Source organism: Capra hircus, chromosome 16, assembly GCF_001704415.2.
Source record: "Capra hircus breed San Clemente chromosome 16, ASM170441v1, whole genome shotgun sequence".
Taxonomy (NCBI): Eukaryota; Metazoa; Chordata; class Mammalia; order Artiodactyla; family Bovidae; genus Capra; species Capra hircus.
In genome coordinates, this window is record NC_030823.1 from 8,074,171 (window position 1) to 8,100,241 (window position 26,071).

Below are 26,071 nucleotides of genomic sequence, written 5' to 3' on the forward strand. Positions count from 1 at the left end.
GATTGTCTGGAGAAATATAAATAACCTCAGATATGCAGATGGCATCACCCTTATGGCAGAAAGCAAAGAACTAAAGAACCTCTTGATGAAAGTGAAAAATGAATGAAAAAAGCTGGTTTAAAACTCAGCATTCATAAAAAGAAGATCATGTCATCTGGTCCTATCACATCATGAGAAATAGATGGGGAAACATTGGAAACTGTGACAGACTTTATTTTCTTGGGCTCTGAAGTCACTGCAGATGATGACTAAAGCCATGAAATTAAAAGATGCTTGCTCCTTGGAAGAAAAAATGTGACCAGCCTAGACAGCATATTAAAAAGCAGAGACATTACTTTGCCAACAAAGGTCCATCTAGTCAACGCTATGGTTTTTCTAGTAGTCAGGTATGGATGTGAGAGTTGGACCATAAAAAAGCTGAGCATCAAAGAATTGATGCTTTTGAACTGTCATGTTGGAGAAGACTCTTGGGAGTCCCTTGGACTGCGAGGAGATCAAACGAATCAACCCTAAAGAAAATTAGTCCAGAATATTCACTAGAAGGACTGATGCTGAAGGTGAAACTCCAATACTTTGGCCACCTGATGCAAAGAACTGACTGTATGGAAAAGACCCTGAAGTTGGGAAAGATTGAAGGCAGGAGGAGTAGGGGATGACAGAGGATGAGATGGTTAGATGACATCACTGACTCTATGGACATGAAGTTGAGCAAGCTCCAAGTGTTGGTGATGGACAGGAAAGACTGGCATGTTGCAGTCCATTGGGTTCCAAAGGGTTGGACACAGCTGAGTGGTTGCACTGAACTGAAACTTAATGCAGCCTATGTTTTCCATGATGTGTCTGCTTTATAAAATGAAAATTGTTATTTATCATAGAAATAAGGAAGAGTCCATAAATTTAATTTGAATCTTACTAACTTTTAGAAACCATTAGTTGGTGCTTTTGTTTTTTTTAATTTTTGATTTGATGACTATTTACTCTGAATATTGAGTCATTAAGTTATCTGTACTTCATTGGATTAATTTTGTGAAATTCTGGCTCTGCTTGAGTATAATTTCTTATAAGGCTTTCAAATTCATTGACTCACCATCACACATTTAGTCACACATACAAACACATGCACACCCGCAGTTGCAAACATATATTTTAGCTATTCCATTTTAGTTATTCCTTGTTTTTCTCTTTTCATTGTATAGATTTATCAGTAATCATTTCATCCTTTTTAAAGCTATCGGTTCCTGAATTATTTAATCCATTTTACAGATTTTATTTCTTTGTTTTTGTGTATTAATTTCCATCTATAATTTAACTACATTTCTTTTATTTATTTGAAGCAAATTATTAGTTAACAAAAAAATTTGCTGACTAACAAACTTGGTCTCTTCATCTCTAACTAAGCATAGCTTTAGGTTTCAACTTTGATTTAAACATTATTTGTTATATATTTTGTACATTTCTTTTATTACCTTATTGTTGTGTCTTATATTTTATACTTCTAGTATTAAATTGTTAGGTTTTTATTTATTTGTGCATGTTTGTGTATTTCCTATGCATTAATGTAACTGACAAGTGATATTACTTGAACAATATATTTTATAGGAGCTTTCTTCAAGTTTTCTCACTAACCTAAAATATAAAATTATTTAAACATACTCATAGATACTGATATCACCCACATGTATTTTATGTCTAGTATTGTTTGCTATTTTGGTAGCTAAATGTTGGAAATAGATGCCAGGGGCCCATTTATTTTCTGGAGACCATGTTTCAAGGCATCACAGTAACAGAGGTTGAAACAATCTTAGGGTGTTCTGGTACCTAGAGCTCTTGGTTTGTAGATATTATTTCCAAAAATTAAAGAAAGGATTCTTTTTCTACATTAATGTTATGACTCTTGGTACCAAATACAGGCACCAAAAAAAAAAAAAATAGAATGCCTTTATTTTCTATATCCTGGACTTCCTCCAAGTACATTTACACTTCCACAAAATTTCTAGAATACAATAAGTATCAATCAATATAGCAAATTAAAAAAAAAATGTGCCTCTAGAAACAATCTAGTATACAAACAGGTTTTTCGACCTTAAATGTCAACTCGCCTCCCCTAAATCAGCTCAAAATCATATGATAAGTTATAAGAATTAAGGTTATATGAGACTTTAATCATCTCCTAGTTTTTAGATTTTCCTATAGAGTTGAGTCTAATATCAATCAGTTTGAACTATGCAGAATCAGTCATTTTATTAAATCAGAAGAGTCCAGACTTGCAAGCTTAGTTTTGAATACCACTGACAAAATGAGACCGTAAAGTAACTTAGGGTCATACCATTTAAGATATTTACTACTGTACCACAGTACATATTTTCATGTTATTTAAGATACTTATTACTATACCACAGTTACATTTTCATGTTAAAGAATGAAAAGGGTTAAGTAAGTCCCAGGCATGCTTTATGATGGGTAACAAACTAAAATTAAGACCACCTTGAAAAGAGTCCAAGTCTTTAAACCACCATTTTTCAAAGTTTATCAACACCAAGGAGACCAGATTGTGCCAGTTTTACTACAAGTAGAGTACATTCCAATATGTCTCGCAGCAAATTTTGAGAAGGGCTGTACAGAGTTCAAGTTGTAAACCAAAATCTTACATCTGTATCTTTTAATAATCATGGATTAACTGTAACGAGGAAAGATTGCCTACTTAAACCACTAGATAGGTTTTCTTACTCTTTGAACGTTAATCACATTTCAACCTTTTCTTTTACCCAGACTACATCCAAGATAACTTCGGCTATTTTTTTTTCTTTACTATGTTACAGCATTTTATAATAAATGTTCAAGGAAAACTTAAATGAACACCTGAAATTAGCAGTAGGAACTAGAGAAGGGATAGAATGCTTCCAAAGTCATTTTACATGACACCACATGGTTAGGAACTTATACAATAGCAAGATTATCAATACTGTTAAAATATTGATGTATTTTACAAAAGGCGTTATTACAAAAAGTAATTGAGAAGGCATAACACTATTTTCAGAATGAGGGAATAAAACCGTGATCAAAGATACTTAAATATGTCAACACATTAACCATTTAATATTTCACATAATTTCATTCTTCTCCATATTATCTCATTTTCCTTGTTTCATTGGCAAGTCAAACTCATGTAGAGTTATGTAAAACATTCACCTGCATTTCCTTCCTTTACATAAAATTTTAATGTGATGTTGCCTTGTTCTATTTGGTACCTGGTGAGTCTAAATTACTTTCCTTTTTAATTGCAGTTTTGGACTTTGGCATCTTCTTTAAAATTTTGATCTAAATAATTTTCAAATAATTCTTTTCATTTCTTTTTTGACTTTGTCACCTTGACAAAATTTGAATAAAAAAATCACAAGGTATGCAAAATAAAGAAATATCATTAGAAATTAAATTAAGAATTATAGCAGATAATATAAAAACAACTTTTAAAATGCTCTAATAAAAATAACGAAATACTTCATCTCAAAATGATAATACATTTACCGTGAAACTCTTTCAAGTACAATACTAACAGAAGAAAAATAAGATGACTCTGTTACTTTTTATTCTCAAGTACCATAATTACAGATTATGAGGGGAAAAAAGATAATAGTTTAAACAGTCAACATCCATTACACAAATGTGAAGTCAGAACTGAGTCTCAAATGTGATGAGAATTCATAAAAGCAAAATATAACACAACAAACTTCCAAACCAGAAGTTACGTTTAGGACTGCAAACCTATATGTGTGTGCATTTGTTTGCAATAATATATTTTTTTTTCCTTAGCACGTTTCTGCATATTTTTCCTACTAGTAATAGAAAACTTTCTTAATATTATACAGAAGATGTTTGTCAAAGTAAACATATATAATTTTTCAATGAATTTTTAAAAAATATAGCTGAGTATATTTCAGCCTATTTCAGCCCCATGAAAAGACTTAAATTATAATAATTTCAAGACAATGCATTTTATTAATATTTTTGGCATTATAATAGAAAATCTAAGTCATCTTCTAGAATGTTGATTATAGTATAATGTCCATACCATACTAAATCCCACACACAAATATACACACATAGTAATAGAAGACTCCAAGACTTGAAGGTGATTCCCCTACAAATATTAAATTTAATATCTTTATGTATCAGTTTTGGGAAGGTCTTTTTAATTCTTGTTATCCTTATCATGATAAAGTAAAACAGTATTTTACTATCCATGTATAGATAAAAACGAAGGGATGCATCAATCATTTTGGTAAACACTGCCAATGTGATAGATTATAGGTCCAAAAATATAGAATAATAGAAAATAATAGAATTATTAATAATTCTATTAATAAAAGTAATAGAAATAATGAAAATAGAATTAATGAAAATAATAGAATTGCCAAACTATCCACTTACCAATTTGATTTCACAGGATGTTAGAGAACAACAGTATTTTTTCCATGAATTAGTCTGAAAAAAATGAGAGGAATATGTAAAAACCATAAAGAAAGATACTGGCCCACTGGGATTCTAAAAATAACATAGCAGGCATTTCCTGCTGAACACCAGCAAACTGTTCCTGAAAATTCAGACTTATATACAAAAATACTGATTAGAATACTTTCTGTAAATTAGGTAATTTTAACACTAACACCAAATCTCCAATCTGTTTCCCCAAAATACAACTAAAATAGCAAACAGACATACAGACACATGTACATCCAAAAAGCAATCTACTCTGCTTTCTCTAGTACCAATATGCTCTTAACAATTGCTTTGTGTATTTTTTACATTTCTCTCTTAATTTTTCTCTTCTCCACAAGTTTATTCAGCGCATTTGAGTCTTGTGATACTATACACACTGACAAAAGTATGGATTAAATATAGGAGGCAAGGTGGAGATACATTCTGATGCACACAGTTGCAAAAATCATGACAGAGTATGATACTGTGATGCTTTTCTTAAAGTCAGCAACATCCAAGACAGACAAATCTTTGAGGATGCACAATGAGTTTTTCAAATGGCTCCATACAATTATCAGTTGTTATCAATAGAATTTAGAATACAATTCTAGAGTTTTTGTCCATATATAGTTAATATTAATATTTTATTAATACAATGAGACAAAATATAAATGATTTCATGTAAGCATTAGTCAGAAACACTGAACTGAGAGGCATGTATGGTTTATGATATACTGTTGGGGCTTCCTGGGTGGCTTAGCTGGTAAAGAATCCACCTGCAATGCAGGAGACCCCAGTTTGAACCCTGGGTTGAGAAGTTCCCATGGTGAAGGGATCTACTACCCACTTCACTATTCTTGGGCTTCCCTGGTGGCTCAGACAGTAAAGAATCTGCCTGAAATGTAGGAGATCTGGGTTTGATCCCTGGGTTGGGAAGACCCCTTGGAGGAGAACATGGCCACCCACTCCGATGTTTTTGCCTGGAGAATCCCCATGGGCAGTGGAGCCTGGCGGGCTACAGTCCATGGGTTGCAAAGAGTTGGACATGCTCGCACGTGATATACTGTTACAAAAATTCAAACATTGGTCTACTGGATTAAATATTAAAACAGAAGGAAATTTTGGTCCACTCATATCTGCTCAAGGATTTGGAACTAATAGTGCATACATATACCACAGCGAGAAAACAAAATAATAGAATAGAATGTCAAAGCCTTGCTAGAAGACAAAAAAGTCAACAAATATTAAGAAATGCTTGGATGTCAAGCATGTATTTGTCAAAGATGTCAAAGACATATTTCATTTTGCACACAGTGATAGAAATACTGTTAGCTACCTGCCTCTATTCAGGATTAACATCTTCTGAAATAATACTTACAAATATTCGTTTTTCAAAGTAATTATTAGGAGCATGTCTCATAAATATGTTTATATTTTGTAAAGTTTCCCTCTTCAAATCGGACCATCTGGGATAAAATGCTGTATCACATTATATCAATAAACTGAATTTATCATGCCTTTTTTAAATAGCCTATAATTCAAACAAAAACATGTACTCTCAAGGTGTTTTGAATACTAAATTAGCTAAAGAGGATCTGGTTTATAATCCAACAGGATAATAAGCTTCAAAAATATTATTCCCAATGCATTTCCCTATTCCATTTTGGCTATGCTTGATTTATAAGTTTACAAAAATTTTCATAAGTTGTTCTACTGAAAATGAATTCTCATTTATTATTATTCTTGTAAACTTGTTTGAAACACCATATCTATTTTTATGTCAATGTATATACATCTTTTAGTTTCCAATCTAAGAAATAAAAGCTTTTTTGTTTTTTGTTACAGACAATTTTCTATGATAAATTAAGAAAAAAAATATTTCTCCCCAAACTCATTTGAAGTACACTGTTAATGGAATTAACTTTTCAGTTGTTGCACGGATTTTTTTTTTTTTCCCCAAGAACAACAGATGGACTTTCAGTTTCCATTTCTGCCTATAAAGAGCTTGGAAGTTATCACACTACCCTAACAGGTAAAATACTGAACAGACTGGAATCAACAGCTCTTCCTGGATAAAAAGACAAACACAGGAAAAACTACTACCTTCAGGACAGGAGAGACAGACAGGCAAACACACAGAGGCAGGCACGTCTTACCAGAGCAGAATCTAGGGAGATGAACCACTGCAGGAACCAGAGCCAACATAGGAAAATCTGTACTGTAATTGGTGAATTGCTGGGGGCTCACTGCAGACAAGTCTCAGAGCTACAAACTGCACAAGATGGTGAAATTTACCTCTAGGAGCTTAGCCAAGTTCTCACTGTAAATATCAGAGAAAAATCCTTTCCCGTTTCTGTCGTGAGGCTGAGGAAAGGAACCATTTTGAGAGATGCCAAAACATTCTGTCTGGTTAATAAGGCCTTTTTGCAGGAGAAACTTGTTAACCAGAGCCTAATCCTCTGGGGGTTTGATCAGAACTAAACTGATTTGGAGGGTCTTTCCTGGTGATTCAGCAGTAAAGAATCTGCCTGCCAATACAAGAGACACAGGTTCAATCCCTGGGTGGGGAAGACCCCCCAGAGAAGGAAATGGCAACCCAGTCCAGTATTCTTGCCTGGGAAATCCCATGGATCAAGCAGCCTTGCAGGCTATAGTCCATGGGGTCACAAAGAATCAGACACAACTTACTAACTAAACAACAAAGACAATCATAGGACTACAGTATGCTTTCTCTCCTCTCATACCTCATCACCACTTCACTAAAGGACTATTTACAGAAGTTTCTTTTTACCAGTACATCACATCTGGATATCATCAAAAAAATAAAATGCATACTAAAAGGCAAAAAAAAAAAAAAAAAATTAAAGAGACAGAGCAAGCATCAGAACCAGGCATGGCAGGGGTACTGATATGATTAGACTGTGAATTGGAAAGGAATACAATTAATATGCTAAAGATTCTAATGGATAGAGCAGATGCTTCAAAAACAGATAGAAATACTTTCAATTTTTCACCATTGAGGATAATGTTTGCTGTGCGTTTAATACAGTATTGTAAAGTAAAAATAAAATAAAATAAAAAGATATTTTCTCTCTCTCTTAAAAAAAAAAAACAGATAAAAATATAAGCAGGGAAATGGAAATTATAAGAACAGACCCAAAATAAATGACAGAGATAGAAAACAAGAGGGGAACAGAAATAAAGACTGTCTGTGATGGGCTAGTTAGGTGACTGCGCATGGGTGAGGATAGACTTTCTGAGCTTGAGAATGTATCACTAGAATCCTCAGAAATCGAACAACAAAGAGAACAATGACTGACAAAACTGACGAGAGACTCAAAGGATTGTGGGACAATTACAACAGATATGCATGTAAACTCCAGAAAGAGAAGGAAAAGAGAAAATGAAAAGAAAAACTGAAGAAATATTTGAAACAAAAATTGATAATTTCTCCAAATTAATATCTGACACAAGACCAAAGAGCCAAGAAGCTCACAGTGTTGCCAGAACTTCTCCAAGTATTTGTTTAAAACCGTCTAACTCCCACCCTTCCCCAGCATTTAACATAAATCTTTAAGTAAGGGGTTCACAGACAAGAAAGGAATCTATAAAAAGCCCATACCATATGGGACCTGCAGGGACCAAGATGGCAACAAATCAGACCTGCAACGGACCCTGAGTCTCTTTATACACGGTGCTACTATATTTGCGTATTAAATGACACACATACCAGTAGTTAGGACCAGACACTAAGTATCACAAAAAGGCAAAAATTGAGGGGCACCTAGTCCCTAGAAAAAGCCTCGCCCCTTATCCACCAACTAATTATCATGTCTCCCCATCATCAGCTTCACTCTTACTCTTCCACCCTTTGTCTCTACTCTTTATAATTAAATTTCTCCAGGTGGGAGAAGTTTATCTGTGAACTTAGTTTCTACTTCTCCATTCTTTGACCACTGAATAAAGTCTGTGCTGTATTGATCTCAGTTTTTGTTTTGTTATTTACCTCGTCAAACTAGAAAGAGGAAAGAATCTTCCCACTCAGAGGCTGGGCTAGACCTGAGAGTAAGATAATTAGACTCAATTCAGTAACAAGAGAATATGAAGAAGGATAAATTTAAAAAAAAAAAAAAAGCAAAGAAAAGAAATTACACCTCAGCACAGCACATATTTTTCAAAGTATACAAAATCAAAAATAAACAAATATCTTCTAAAACAAGGCAGAGAAAAATGCATTTTCCCTAGAGAAGAACAAGGAATAACATACAACTTCTCTTTGGAAAACATGAAAACAAGAAGAGAATAAACAAAAATATGTACAGTGTTGGTAGACAACAATCACCAAATTAGATTCTGTACGCTAGGCAATTATCTTTCAAAGGTGAAGGAGAAATAGACTTTTTCTGACAAACAAAAATTGAAAGAATTTGTTCCTAGTGGACTTGCCTCGAGAAAAAAGTTAAAATAAGTTCAAAAGAAAGAAGGAAAATAAGTTATAACCCCAGATCTACATACAGGAAGAGCATGAAAGAGAAATACATGAAGATAAAATTTTTAAAAAAAGACTTTCATTTTTCTTATTTTTAATTGATTTTATAGATAACAGTCTGTTGAAAATAAAAACAGCAATGTGATATTCATCTATGTATGCTTATGTATATGTCATATATATGGTAATTTATCCTTATTATAAGTGAAATGATGGCAACAATGGTATAAGGAATGAAAGGAAATTAGGGTTAGTTTCAAAAGATGTGCACATTACCTGGGAAGTTGTACAGTCCTAGTTGAAAGTAGATTGGCACGTCATAAATGTATACTGAAAACTCTAAAACAACCACTAAAAAAGTGAAAAAAAGAAACATAACTGAAATACTAAAAAGAGAAAAGAGAATCATTACATGCTCAAAAATATAGGTGACTAAGGAGAGAAAATTGTGGTTTAATTTCAAGCAGGTTCTTTACCAACTGGGCTATCAGGGAAGCCCTAGGAGAGAAATGGAATCATATAAAACCACAAAAGGCCCCAAAGGAGTGACAGACAAAAGCAGTTACAAAGAACAAGGGAACAAAGAGGAAACAAGAACTAATACAGCAGGTACTAGTCCAGCTCTATTAATAATCACTTTGAATGTCAACGGCCTAACTGTACCAGTTAAGACAGATATTGCCACAAAGGATCAAAACCATACTCAACCATGTGTCATCTATAGGAAACTCACTTTAAATACAGATATACATAGAGTAAGAGCAAATGGATGGAAAAAAATATATCATGCTAACACAAATGAAAGGAGATCAAACCAGTCAATCCTAAAGGAAATCAATTCTGAATATTCATTGGAAGGACTGATGCTGAAGCCCAATACTCTGATCATCTGAGGTGAAGAGCCAACTCATTAGAAAAGATCCTGATGCTGGGAAAGACTGAAGGCAGAAGGAGAAGGGATGACAAAGGATGAGATGGTTGCATGGCAACACTGACTCAATGGACATGAGTTTGAGCAAACTCCGGGAGACGGTGAAGGGCAGGGAAGCCTGGTGTAATGCAGTCCATGTGGTCACAGAGTCCGACACAACCGAGCGATTGAACAAGAACAACACAAATGAAAAGAAAGCAAGAGTAGTTATCCTAATTTCAGACAGAGCTGACACCAAGGAAAGTCAGAGACACAGGACTTACATAATGATAAAGGGATTAATTTTTAAGACATGACAGTTCTTAACATGCATATGCCTAACAACAGAGTATCAAACAATGTGAGCGAAAACCTGGTAAGACTTACAGAGAAACAGATGAACCCAACATCATAGTTAGAAACTTTAACACCCCTTTGCCAGATGGACAGATCTAGCAGCCAGAAAATCAGTAAGATACAGCTGAAAGCACCAAACGCTATCTATACACTATTGATACTAAGTATAAAATATATAACTAATGAGAACCTATTGTATAGCCTAAGGAATTATATTCAATGCCCTGTGGTGACCTGAATAGGATGGAAATGCAAAAAAAAAGAGGGGATATATATATACCTATAGCTGACACACTTTTTTGTACAGCAAAAACTAACACAACATTGTAAAGCAACTATAGGGCAATTGCAAATTTAAAAAAAAAAAACCTACGCTCTCAATTAAATGGATAAAATTGACATCTAGAAAGCACTTCATCCAACTATAGCAGAATGCACATTTTTCTCAAGGACACATGGGACATTCACAAAGATAGACCACACTGTGAGCCGTGAAAGTGTGTAGTTGCTCAGTCATGTCCGACTCTTTGTGGCCCCACAGACTGTAGCCTACCAGGCTTCTCTGTCCATGGGATTTTCCAGGCAATAGTACTGGAGTGGATTGCCATTTCCTTCTCCAGGGAATCTTCACAACTTAGGGCTTGAACCCGGGTCTCCCACATGGTAGACAAATGCTTTACAGTCTGAGCCACCAGGGAAGTCACTGTGGCTGTGTCTCACACCGTGAGCCATAGAACACAGCAAATTTAAAAGAATAGAAATAATACAATGTCTGCTCTCAAACTACAAGAAATTAAACCAAAAATAAATAGTTATATGAAGATTACTGGAAAAGTCCAAAACATAAGTAGATTAAACAACACACTACCAAATGACACACGGGTCAAATAAAATTTCAAGAAAAATTAAAAAAAAATACTTTTGAATGAAAAAGTGAAAGCAATTGATCAGAATTTGAGGAATACAGCAAAAGAAGTGCTAGAGGAACTTTTATAGCATTAAATGTACATAGTATAAAAGATGAAAGATCTAAACTCCAACAATAGAAGAACTTTCCACCATAAAAAAATGGTAAAATAAGAGCAAATTAAATTCAAAATAAGCATAAGTTGAAAACAAAAAATCAGTACAGAAAATCATCAGAACAAAAAGGTGATACTTTGAAAAAAACTGATAAAATTAATAATCTTTTAACCTGGAGAAGGAAATGGCAACCCACTTCAGTATTTTTGCTTAGAAAATCCCATGGACAGAGGGGCCTGGCAGGCTACTGTCCATATGGTCTCAAAGAGTCAGATACAACTGAAGCAACTTAGCATTTAACTAGGATAACAAAGAAAAAAGAGAGCAGACACAAATTGCTATTGATAATATCAAAAGTGAAAGAAGGAAATTTACTGCAGATACCATGGAAATGAAAAGGATAATAATGAAATAGCTATGCCCACATCGTTGATAATATGGATAAAATGGACTAATTGCTAGAAAGACAATATGCCATAACACACCCAAGAATATATAGATGTGTTGAATTAGGCCTAAACCATTTAAAATGAATCAGTAATTAACAACCTTACAAAACAGAGAGCACAAGAAACAATCGGATTCATTGATGAATTCTATTAAACATTTAAGGAAGAAATTATAGCAATTGTACCTCACTTTTTTCAGAGGATAGAAACATAAAAACTACTTTTAGCACACTCTATGAGGTCAGCATTACACTGAAATTACAAATTTTACTGGAGAAATACAGACCAATGTCTTTTTCATGAACATATATGTAAAATTCTAAACACAACTGTCAGCAAATAGAATCTGTTGTTACTGTTGTTCCATTCCTCAGTTGTGTCCAACTCTTCGTGACCCCATGGACTGGAGCACACCAGGCTTCCCTATCCTTCACCGTCTTCTGAAGCTTGCTCAAACTCATGTCCACTGAGTTGGTGATGCCTTTCAACCATCTCATCCTTTGTCCTACCCTTCTCCTCCTCCCTTCAGTCGTTTCCAGCATCAAGGTCTTTTCAAACAAATCTGCTCTTCATATCAGGTGGCCAAAGTATTGGAGTTTCAGCTTCAGCATCAGTCCTTCCAATGAATGTTCAGGATTGATTTCCTTTTGGATTGACTATTTTATTTTCCTTGCAGTCCAAGGGACTCTCAGGAGTCTTCTTCAACATCACGGTTCAAAAGTGTCAATTGTTGGTGCTCAGCTTTCTTTATAGTCCAACTCTCACATCTATACATGACTACTAGCAAAACCATAGCTTTGACTATATGGACCTTTAATGGCAAGGTAAAGTCTCTGCTTTTTAATATGCTGTTTAGGTTTGTCATGCCTTTTCTTCCAAGGAGCAAGTGTGTTTTAATTTCACGGCTGCAGTCACCATCTGCAGTGATTTTGGGGCCCCCCAAAATAAAGTCTTTCACAGTTTCCATTGTTTCCCCATTGATTTGACATGATGGAATTGGATGCCATGATCATAGTTTTTTGAATGTTGAGTTTTAAGCCAGCTTCTTCACTCTTCTCTTTCACTTTCATCAACAGGCTCTTTAGTTCCTCTTCACTTTCTGCCATAAGGGAGGTTTCATGTCATTGCTCTGTGTCAAATGTCCTATGTGAAATAGAGTCTAATGATGTATAAAAATAATTATACACCATGCCCAAGTGGGATTCATCCCAGGTATGAAACATTAATTTCATTTTTAAATATTAATTAATACAACCTCATATCAACAAGCTGAGAAAGAAAAATAAATTATTATATAATAGATGAAGAAAAGAATTTGAAAAAAAAGTCCAACACCACTTACGATAAAAACATTCAGCAAGCTAGGAATACAGGAATACTTTGTCAACTTGATAAAGACTATTTGCAAAAAAAGTCTATAGCTAATATCGTGCTTAATCATGAGATACTCGAAGTTCTCTAATATGATCAAGTATAAAGATAAGGATTTACCTTCTCGCCACTCCTTTTTAACATCATATTGGAAGTCCTAGATAATATAATAAGACAAGAAGAAAAAATATTTTTGTGATTGGGAAGGGGAAAGTAAAACTGTCTTTGTTCACAGATGACATAATTGTCAATTTAGAATATCTGAAAGGATGATAGAAAATTTCAGAAACTAATAAGCAGTTATAGCAACATGGAAGAATCAAGATTAATACAAAAGTCAATGGTTTTCCATGTTTCATCAAGTGGAATTTTAAGTAAAAGTCCAATACCACTTATAGCACATATGTGCTCATGCTCAGTCATGTCTGACTCTTTGAGACCTCATGGACTGTAGCCTGGCAGTCTCCTCTGTCTATGGAATTTTCTGGGCAAGAATACTGGAGTGGGTTGCCATTTCCTATTCCAGGGAATCTTTCTGGCCCAGGGATAGAACTGTCTCTTGTGTCTCCTGGATTGGCAGGTGGGTTCTTTACCACTGTGCCACCAATATGTGTATGGAGAGGTAAAAGACCAAGATTAGCCAACACAATATTAAAAAGGAATAAAGTTGAAAGTGTGACACTAACCAATTTCAGCATTAATATAAAGCTACAGTGATCAAGACAGTATGGTACTGGCAATAGAAAGGATGAACAGATCAATGATACAGAATAGGAAGTACAGAAATAAACCCTGATAAATATAGACTACTGATCTTTTACTGGTGGCTCAGATGGTAAAGAATCTGCCTGTAATAGAGGAGACTGGAGTTCAATCCCTATGTCAGGAAACTCCTGTGGAGAAGGAAGTGGCTACCCACTCCAATATTCTTGCCTAGAGAATTCCATGGACAAAGGAGCCTGGTGAGCTACAGTCCACAGGGTCTCTAAGAGTCAGTACTGAGCGAGTAAAACTCACTTTTATTTCAAAGGCAATAAAATGGAGCAAAGAAAGTTTCTTTAAATTGGGACAACTTGATACCCACATGAAAAGCAACGAATTTAGAAACAGACCTTATACCTTTCACAAAAAATTAACTCAAAACGGGGGCTTCTCTGGTGTTCCAGTGGTTAAGACTTCCCTTTCCAATGCAGGTAGTGTAAATTCCATCATCCCTGGTCAGGGAGCTAAGTCCCCACATGTTGTTGCTATTGTTCAGTTGTGTCCCACACTTTGTGACCCCAAGAGCTGCAGCAAATCAGGCTTCCCTGTCCTTCACTAACTAGCTCCCAGAATTTGCTCAAACTTCTGTGCATTAAATTGTTGATGCCATCCAACCATTTTATACTTTGTTGCCCCCTTCTTCTCCTGCCCTCAATCTTTCGCAACATCAGGGTATTTTCCAATGAGTCAGGTAGCCAAAGTATTGGATCTTCAGTTTCAGCATTAGTCCTTTCAATGAACACTCAGGACTGATTTCCTTTAGCATTGACTGGTTTGATCTTCATGCTGTTCAAGGGACTCTCAAGAGTCTTTACCAGTACCACAGTTTCAAAGCATCCGTTCTTCGGTGCTCAGGCTTTTTTATGGTCCAATATTCATAATGACTACTGGAAAAACCATAGCTTTGACTAGATGGATCTTTGTTGGCAAAGTGATATCTCTGCTTTGCAATGCCTTGTCTAGGTTTGTTACAACTTTTTTTCCCAAAGAGCAAGTGTCTTATTTTCATGGCTGCTGTCACCGTCTATAGTGATTTTGGAGCCCAAGAAAATAAAGTCTGTCACAGTTTCCATTGTTTCCTCATCTAATTGCAATGAAATGATGGGATTAGATGTCATGATATTATTGTTTTGAATGTGGAGCTTTAAGCCATATTTTTCACTCTCCTTTTTCACCTTCATCAAAAGGGTTCTTTACTGCCTCTTACCATTCTGTCATAAGGGTGGTGTCCTCTGCATATCTGAGCCTACTGATATATCTCCTGGCAATTTTGATTCCAGCTTGTGCTTCATCCAGCCCTGCATTTGGCATGATGTACTCTACATGGAGAAGGCAATGGCACCCCACTCCAGTACTCCTGCCTGGAAAATCCCATGTGATGGAAGAGCCTGGTAGGCTGCAGTCCATGGGGTTGCAAAGAGTCAGACACGACTGAGCGACTTCTTTCACTTTTCACTTTCATGCATTCACTCTAGTGTTCTTGCCTGGAGAATCCCAGGGATGGCGGAGCCTAGTGGGCTGCCATCTCTGGGGTTGCACAGGGTCGGACACGACTGAAGCGACTTAGCAGTAGCAGCAACTCTACATAGAAGTTAAGTAAGCAGGATGACAATATACAGCTTTGACATACTCCTTTCCCAAATTTGGACCAATCTCTTGCTCCTTGTCTGGTACTAACTATTGTTTCTTGACCAGCATACAGTTTTCTCAGGAGGCAGGAAAGGTGATCTGTTATTTCCATTTCTTGAAGAATTTTCCACAGTTTGTTGTGATCCATACAGTCAAAGGCTTTAATGTAGTCAGTGAAGCAGAGTACATGCTTTTTTCTGGAATTCTCTTGCTTTTTCTGTTATCTGACAGATGTTTGGAATTTGATCTCTGTTTCCCCTGCCTTTTCTAAATCCATCTTGTACATCTGGAATTTCTCAGTTCACGTACATTGTAGGCTCCTCAGTCCATGGGATTTCCTAGGGAAGAATTCTAGAGTGTGTTGCCAATTACTACTATTTGAGATCTTCCCAACCCAGAAGTCGAACCCAACTCTCCTGAACTGGGAGGAGGTTTGTATACCACTGAGCCAACAGGAAAGGTATTTATTAAATTAAGTTAATTATTTTATCTTAAAAATAATTTTTAAAGCTTCTGTCACTTATGTTGCATTTATAATATAGACTTTATTATAGTAAACAATTTTGAGTTTTAATTGAAATGTAATTAAACTTATAATGTAACTTCCATGAACAAAATAATCTTTTGCCAATTTAAAAAAATGCTTCTTAACAATCCAACATTTGATGATTGTTTTAAAAGTAATTTTCAAAAATGTAAATATAAAATTTTACAATACTATCTATAATAATTAAATGAAATTACAACAAACGAAAGAGTAGTTATGGTGCCCTTTAAAGATGATTTTCTTCATTTAACACAATATTTTGGCATGAAAAGTTGTGGAACTCAATGCTTTTAATATAAAACTAATTTTGTTTGATATAAAACTAAATTCTTATGTTCAATAATATTCTCATCTCAGAGAGTAGTGAAGAAAAATCCCACTAATTTGCAAACTAATGACACACTGACAAAATAACATAGGATGATATGAACTGCAAAATGTTAAGACCTTAAAATCAATAAGCAAGATAACACATTAAAACCAAAATTTTCCAAGTATGACATTACATGATACTCTAGCTTCATGGAATGTGTCAAGTAAAATGTGCCAATCACGGAAGCTTCAGAGTGCAATATTTTAAACTTTGAGAGAAAATAGGTATCTCAGTAGTGTTTCAGAATTATTTGGGGCTAAAATGAAATATGAGCAATTCAGGGCTAAAATAGAACTTCCTAAGCTTTTTTAGTGTAATGTCCATGATGGTCTAGAGATTTACATCGAAAGATCAGCATGATGAGGTGATTATGCACAGATGTAAAATTTCAATCACACCATCCATAGGTGGTCTCAATAATGAGATCCTGATTGCCTAAAGGGAATGAAAATCTGAAGGCTGATTTCTTGCAAAATTAGAGGACATACTACATCTAGGATAGTTTCTCCAGTCATGAAATTAGTTTTTTAAATAATTTCTCTCAAATAATTGGCTCTTTTTAAACATGAAAATAAACACTTTGAAGATAAAACTAGGGGATTATTTTCAATGCCACTTACACATTACATAATTGAATATAATTATGTATCTGAAATTTTACAAATTATAGAGAATTTTCACCTTTCAAATATAATTTTGATTTACACAAATCTTTACTAATAAACATGTTTTAAAAGTGGTATAGAGGAGATGGCACTCAGAGTGTCCACTCATCTTCCCTTTCTCCTATGTTACTCAGCCAGCAGAATGACCATGATTGACAGATCATTAGATTCTGCAGGGGAATCATCTCTTTAGGCTTGAAGTCCTTAGGAAGATGTTTGTTAAGGATTATAATTTGAAGAAGGGAATGGCAACCCACTCCGATATTCTTGCCTGGGGAATCCCAGGGATAGAGGACCCTGTCAGGCTACTGTCCATGAGAGTCCGATGCAGCTAACTGACTAACAAATAATTTGTGAGAACACAGTGAAGACTAAAAACTACAGCATCTTGCTAATAAATTGCCATCCTTGTGTTCATGCACAATGATCAAACAATAAAGCTGATATTCTTCCTGGATAAATGATAGGAAAGAAAACCAACAGAAACTACTCAAATAATTCAGAGTTTGCATGATAAAAACAAAATCATTAAAAATTATAGCATTTGTCACAGGTCAATAATATCACCAAACACTTATCAAAATAAAATTCAAAAGTAATTTGGAGGAACATTTCCAAAGCTTAGGTAGTAAAAAAACAAACAAACAAACAAAAAAATCCTGTTAATTCTAAGTAGGTATTCCAGTGAATACAATATTATTCTAAATCATATATAGAAACAATTGATGATTATAGCACATGGAAAGTATTAATAAAATGAATGACAGCAATGACTCAAAGAATGGGAGGGAAAGAATGGGAACATTCTGTTGTAAAGTATCTCAATTACACAGGAAATAATCTGTTACATTAGTTAAAAAATGAAAATGAATACTGTAAACTCTAGGCAACTGATATGCTAGAAAGGAGATAAAATGGAATCCTATAAAATGCTCAATTAAAACTAGATAAAAGAGCAAAAAATGCCTCTGTCAATAAATAGAAAACGATTACGAACATGGTTGATGTTTATCCAACTTTAAATATGAATGGCCTAAAGATAATAATTAAAATAAAGAGATTGTTGAAATTTTTTAAATATAAATTCATTTATTTTAATTGGATGTTAATTATTTGGGAGAATGGCATTGAAACGTATAATATCATATATGCAATGAGATTGTTGGAATTTATATAAACAACTGTGTGAGGTCTATAAAAAACTATTTAAAATATAAAGACCAAAATAGATTAAAAGTAAAGAGATGAACTCCTACTTCTGAAAAGATGAAATGTCATACCTTTCTTCATAAGTACATTGAAAAGTCCTGAACAGTTATATAGAAATCAAGCATAACACAACTCTAAAAGGTGAAAGAACTTGAGGATCTACAGAATAACATGATGATGAGTTCTCTGAGTTTTCTTTTTACTTCATATATTCCAAATGAAAAGGAGAAAAAAGGCAATAATAAAAGGTTGAAAACAATAATGGAAGAAAACTTTCCAATTTGGGGAAAAAAATCTTATAAACCTACAAGTTTAAGAAGTTGAGTGAATTGTGTTATTCCAAACAAAATAAACCTAAAAAATACTTAACAAGATCCTTTATAATTAAGCTCCCAACAACTAAAGAGAAAAAAAAGTCTTGAATGTAGTCAAAGAAAAATGACACTTTACCTAACTGAGAATTAAATTAGAAGACAGTAGATGTCTCATCTCCAAACATTGAGGCCAGAAGAAAAGTATTTAAGTGTTGAAATAATAGAACTTTCAACAATCTCATGCATAGTGAAATATCCTTTGGGGCTAAAGGGGAAATCAAGATATTCTCAGATAAAGAAAACTAACAGACTTACCCTAAAAGAAAGGCTAGAAGTTTTCTAACAGGAAAAGAATGATAAAAAAAGAAACTGTGATATCAGGAAAGGAGAAAGACAGTTAACAAAAGAGTAATGAATACAATAGAAAACTTTCTCATGAGTCTTCTAAATTACTTTTGGTGACTGAAGTAAAAATTATAATACTGACTGGTGTGATTCTATGTATATACACAGGATACATTTAAGAAAATTATTTTTTAAAAAGGAGAGTAAAAGCCCATAAATGGAAGAAAGCCTTCAACTTTTCAAACAAGCTGATGAAATGACAGCAATAGACTGTGAAAATTGAAGTATATAAATAGTGTAATACATAAAAATTCATCAATAAAGCTGTACAAAGAAAAACACTCAGGAGCACTATAGATAAATCAAAGTAGAATTCTAAAAATTGGTTCAAGTAAGTAGTTCAAAGTGAGGAAAAAGAAAGCCTAGAGAGGAATAACAGAAGGAATTATATATATATATATATATATATATATATATATATATATATATATATATATATATATATATATATGTAAAAAATGCAGAATTAAGTTCTAATTAATCAATAATCACATCAAATGGAAAATGATCTGAATATATCAGATAGAAGACAGCTATTGATAAGGTGGATCAAAAAATATGACCCAACAATATGCCAGTGGCAAGTAACTCTCTTCAAATATAATTATATAGGCAGTTGAAGATAATGAAAACATCTTATGCAAATATTAATAAAAAGAAAGCCAAAGTGACTATATTAATATCAAATAAATCAACTTCAGAGTAAAGAAAGTCACTTGGTAGGAAGAGAGATTGCATCATAAAACTGTCAATCTGTCTTAAAAACAGAATACACATATGTGGGCATGCACTTAGCCACAGAGATGAAAAATATGCAAAGTAAAATCCAATCAAACTGAAGGAGAAATACAGATATCCATATTGGTTAAAGATTTTGATTAACTTTATATTAGATTTGATTAACGTTAGATTAGAGATACCAAGGTAACATTTCATGCAAAGATGGGCTCAATAAAGGACAGAAATGGTATGGACCTAACAGAAGCAGAAGATATTAAGAAGAGGTGGCAAGAATACACAGAAGAACGGTACCAAAAAAAAAAAAAAAAAAAAACAAAACAACAACAACTTAACGACCCAGATAATCATGAAGGTGTGATCACTCACACTCACCTAGAGCAGGATATCGTGGAACGTGAAGTCAGGTGGACCTTAGGAAGCATCACTACAAACAATGCTAGTGGAGGTGATGAGATTCCAGTTGAGCTATTTCAAATTCTAAAAGACGATGCTCTGAAACTGCTGCACTCAATATGTCAGCAAATTTGGGAAACTCCAGAGTGGCCACAGGACTGGAAAAGGTCAGTTTTCATTCCAATCCCAAAGAAAGGTAATGCCAAAGAATGCTCAAACTACCACACAATTGCACTCATCTCACACGCTAGTAAAGTAATGGTCAAAATTCTCCAAGCCAGGCTTCAGCAATATGTGAACCATGAAATTCCAGATGTTCAAGCTGGTTTTAGAAAAGGCAGAGAAACCAGAGATCAAATTGCTAACATCTGCTGGATCACTGGAAAGAGAGTTCCAGAAAAATACCTACTTGTGCTTTATTGACTATGCCAAAGCCTTTGACTGTGTGGATCGCAATAAACTGTGGAAAATTCTGAAAGAGATGGAAATACCAGACCACCTGACCTGCCTCTTGAGAAACTTGTATACAGGTCAGGAAGCAACAGTTAGAACTGGACATGGAACAACAGACTGGTTCCAAATAGGAAAAGGAGTACATCAAGGCTGTATATTGTCACCCTGCTTATTTAACTTCTATGCAGAGTGCATCATGAGAAATGCTGGGCTGGAAGAAGCCCAAGCTGGAATCAAGATTGCTGGGAGAAATATCAATAACCTCAGATACGCAGATGACACCACCCTTATGGCAGAATGTGAAGAAGCACTAAATAGCCTCTTAATGAAAGTGAAAGAGGAGAGTGAAAATGTTGGCTTAAAACTCAACATCAAAAAAACTAAGATCATGGCATCCAGTCCCATCACTTCATAGCAAATAGATGGAGAAACAGTGGAAACAGTGGCTGACTTTATTTTTATGGGCTCGAAAATCACTGTGGATGGTGATTGTAGCCATGAAATTAAAAGATGCTTGCTTCTGGAAGGAAAGTTATGACCAACCTAGACTGCATATTAGAAAACAGAGACATTACTTTGCCAACAAAGGTCCATCTAGTCAAGGCTATGGACTTTCCAGCAGTCATGTATGGATGTGAGAATTATATAGAAATCTGAGCGTGAAAGAATTGATGCTTTTGAACTGTGGTGTTGGAGAAGACTCTTGAGAGTCCCTTGGACTGCAAGGAGATCCAACCAGTCTATCCTAAAGGAGATTAGTTTTGGGTGTTCATTGGAGGGACTGATGTTGAAGCTGGAACTCCAATACTTTGGCCACCTGAGGCAGAGAGTTGACTCATTTGAAAATACTCTGGTGCTGGGAAAGATTGAGGGCAGGAGGAGAAGGGGACAACAGAGGATGAGATGGTTGGATGGCATCACCGACACAATGGACATGGGTTTGGGTAGACTCCAGGAGTTGGTGATGGACAGCGAGGCCTGGTGTGCTGCAATTCATGGGGTCTCAAAGAGTAGGACAGAACTGAGTGATTGAACTGAACTGAGCTGAAAGATTTTGATACTCATTTCAAAAAATTAGTACGACAACTCAAGAGAGATTCAGTAAGTACAGAAGAACTCAAGGATAACATTTATCTCCAGGATTCAGTCAAAATTCATACAACCCTCCATGAAAAGGAGCAGTAGATATATTCAAGTGCTGACAAACTCAAAACATGATATGCACTGTATCCTGGGATATAACCTCAAAACATGTACAAAAATTGAAATCATACAAAATGTGTGCTCTACCTACAGTCGAATTAGTTACTAATCAATAACAAAGGATTATAAGAAAATATCAAACACTAAACAACAAGCTTAATCCATTCATGTATCAAAGAGAAAATATTTAGGGAAGTATCTTAGGGGCTTCCCTGTGGCTTAGATGGTAAAGAATCCACCTGTAATTCAGGAGACTAGGGTTTGATCCCCAGGTCAGGAAGATCCCCTGGAGAAGGGAATGGCTACCCACTCCAGTATTCTTGCCTGAAGAATCCTATGGACAGAGGAGCCTGGGAGGCTACAGTCCATGGGGTTGCAAAGATTCAGACATGACTGACCAACTAATTAATTACACATGAAATGCTTTGAAATAAAAGGTAATGAAAGCATATCAAAGAAACAAGGGTAAAGCAGCCTTGAGAGAAATACTATAACACAAAGTGCATACGCTAAAAAGAATAGCCCACCATGTACACAGAGCCTTTTTAATATTGAAAAATGAAAATCTTCCAAGTCCCTGCCTCCAGCCTCTGCTCTGGATGAGCAACCTGTGTCCCTATCATGAGGGAGAAGATCCCGGCAGCAAAGTGCAGAAATTCATGATCTCTGGGCTCCAGATCCCCTCCGGCTGCAGCAGTGAGATTGCTCCATCCTTGACAAGAGGAACGATGAGGTGTAACAACAAGCTCCAGAAACTGAGAGCAGCTTGAGACAGTTTTCTGAGCATCTTTGGTGAAGAAGAGATAGCCAACTGGAAGAAGTACAGTGAGGGAAAGATCCAGAAACCAGATGACCATTCAGGCAGTACAGCCTGGACCCAGCTACCTACCCATGCCAGTAGCAGCCCCTGGAGCTCCACAGGCCTGTGGCTGGCAGACAGTGCCAGAGGAAAGATTGGCCCCAGCAAGCCTCTTGAAATCCCAACAGCCACCACCTTCATCTTCAGCTATCAACATTCCCGACTCCACCACACCGATCATCTCAGTGCCTCAGCCACTCGCAGGGTTGGTGAATATTTTGAATACTACCTCTTTACCAAATGGGCATCTTGCAAAAATTTTTACCTAGGTTGCAGCTTTGCTTTCTGTTAATGTGTTCTCTTCTCAGTCACTCAACCATATCCAACTCTTTGTGAGCCCATAGGCTCCTCTGTCTATGGCATTTCCAAGAAAGCCAGAACACTGGAGTGGTTTACCATTTCCTCTTCCAGGAGATCTTCCCAACCTAGGGATCAAACCCATGTAACCTGTATCTTTCTCTTAATAGTCTTTCAAAATTTCAACATCATTTTTCCCCCCTATGGATTATGCCACACTTAAAATCTCATTGAAAGTGAAAATGTTAGTTGTTCAGTTGTGTCTGACTCTTTGCAAACCCATGGACTGTAGCCCATTAGGCCCCTCTGTCCATGGAATTCTCCAGGCAAGAATACTGGAATGGGTTGCCATACCCTTCTACAGGGGCTCTTCCCGACCCAGGGATCAACCCAGATCTCCTGCATTGCAGGCAGATTCTTTACCACGTGGGAAGCCCTAAAGTACAAAATTAAAGTTGTTATTTTGTTGAAGCTTCCACTATTTTTCTCCAACTACAAATATTCAGTGGTGTCTTATTTTGGAATGCCTGTTTTTCTTCCATCAAATTAAATAGAAAACAAAACAAAAACAAAAACAAAAAAACAGGCATATTCATTATTCAGTAAGAAACCAAGAAAACAATTTTTGTTGTGGTTGTTGTTGAAGTAACATCCCATACTTGAAGGTAAAAAAGGTTCTGTGTTATCACAGGTCTGGTTTTGCTCAACTGGCAAGGAGTGCAAAATATCCTTATAAGGAGGCAATCTCAACATTAACTTTTTCCAAAGGCTCAGAGGAAGTTTGATCAATTTATAATGGTGTAAGGGGCCCTCTAGTGAAGACTGGGGCTTCCCTGATGTCTCAGCAGTGAATAATCTGACTGTAATGCAGGATACCCAGGTTTGATCCCTGGGTGGGAAGATCTCCTAGAGGAGGGAATGACAGCCCACTCTAGAACTCATGCCTAGAGAATCCCATAGATAGAGGAGCCTGGTGGCCTACAGTCCACAGCGCCACACAGAGTCGGACAGGACTGAAGTAACTAAGCAGCAGCAGCATCTAGTGAAGATTCCAATGTTATTGGTTGCATCTTTGGTTAAAAGACATGAAGGCAATACTGTTTTAAATGAACTTTGCCTCCAGATCAGTGGAGCCTATACAGAACTAAAACTCAGAATTGGGATTTATTACCATCAACTAAAAAATTAATAAGTGTAGATAGCAGATGAAATAATACCAGGGGCAATCTTTCTAGTTATTTTTCTATTTTCCTATTTCTTAGATTAGGATTACTTAGACATATGTATATATTAATATTAAGCCTCGTGCTCCTAAAAAAAAAAATGGATCTTAATTATTTGCAGATAACATATTTGCAAATTCATCAATTTGTTAAAATTTATTTGTAAAACCAAATCAACCCTTGGAGTGTCTCCACGGTTATTCTTGGACATGCACAGATGGGCAAAGTCTCTGAGCTGCCCTAAGTACACCTTCCCAGCCAAGGCTAAAAATGATCCCTTTCTCCTTTATCCCTTATACTATAAGCAAACTTTCTTTCTTTCAAACTTCTTAGTGCCAGTGTTTCACCTTTTTTCTATTTTTTTTTTCCTGTTGGTAATTTCAACAAAATTTGGTAATTCCTCTCATGTCTTCAGCACAAGAAGCCTGTTATTGTGTCAGTGGATATATTTTTGATATTCACTGATAAAATCCGCATCAATGACAGTGTGGATAAAGGGTGGAACCCCATAGAGTTTAAATAACTTGTTCAGGTTCCACAGCAGGAGCTGAGATATAAATTATCTTGAACTTTCAGCCATTGTGTTATAAAAAATATTAATAAACCCCTCTAGGAGAGAGACTGCAATTATGGTGGCACCATGTGACACCACCCTTATGGAAGAAAGCAAAGAAGAACTAAAGAGTCTCTTGATAGAAGTGAAAGAGGATAGTGAAGAAGTTGGCTTAAAACTCAACATTCAGAAAACTAAGATCATGGCATCCGGCCCCATCACTTCATGGCAAATAGATGGGGAAACAATGGAAACTATTACAGACTTTATTTTGGGGGGCTCCAAAATCAATGTAGATGGTTGCTACAGCCATGAAATTAAAAGATGGAAGAAAAGCTTCTTTCCTTGGAAGAAAAGCTATGACAAACCTAGACAGCATGTTAAAAAACAGAGACATTACTTTGCCAATTAAGTCCATCTACTCAAAGCTATGGTTTTTCCAGTAGACGTGAATGGATGTGAGAATTGGACCTGAACTGAGCACCAAAGAACTGGTGCTTTTGAACTGTGGTGTTGGAGAAAACTCTTGAGAGTCCCTTGGATTGCAAGGAGATCAAACCAGTTAGTTCTAAAGGAAATTAGTCCTGAGTATTCATTGGAAGGACTGATGCTGAAGCTGAAACTTCAATATTTTGGCCATGTGATGCAAAAAACTGACACTTTGGAAAAAACCCTGATACTGGGAAGTTTGAAGGCAAGAGGAAAAGGGGACGAAAGAGGATGAGATGGTTGGATGACATCACCAACTCGATGGACCTGAGTTTGAGCAAGCTCCTGGAGTGGTAATGGACAGGGAAGCCTGGCGTGTTGCAGTCCATGGGATCACAAAGAGTCGGACATGATTGAGTGAATGAACTGAGGTGAAAGACACCACCCTCTCAAGTGATGAGTTATTTTGTTCTTTCTAAATAAAATGAATGGAAGCAAAAATTAGAAAAGAAAAACGTTTTATCTTTTTGCAATTCTTCATGTATCTATTGTCACAACATGAATTCCTTTTAGGTGTGATGCATTGTTTTTAGGAAAATAAGTAACTTCAGGAATTATCATATTTACAGGATTATTGGAATAATTTTTTATTTATGTATTATTTTAACTGGATTTTAGTTTAATCAGCAATTATGTAAATAGCTTTACTATTTTGTATTATTATATTTACATTGGATGTTTAACATACAAATCAATTAAAGACACTTGAATTGAGGAAATTATTAAGGTGTATTATTGTGTTTAACCACTAATTTGACTATTTCACCTTAAACGCATTAAATGTAAATCTAACATACTACATTCATTCAAGTAAGTCAAATACTTGCTAAGATATGAAATGATTTAAAAAAAAAACAAAGTTATTCTGAGCATAAATAAAT

The 26,071-nt window shown here is 35.5% G+C and overlaps 1 pseudogene; it reads right to left on the reverse strand.

Annotated features, from left to right (window-relative positions):
• LOC102190155 overlaps positions 1–22,809 on the reverse strand; it is a 35,055-nt pseudogene extending 12,246 nt beyond the window's left edge.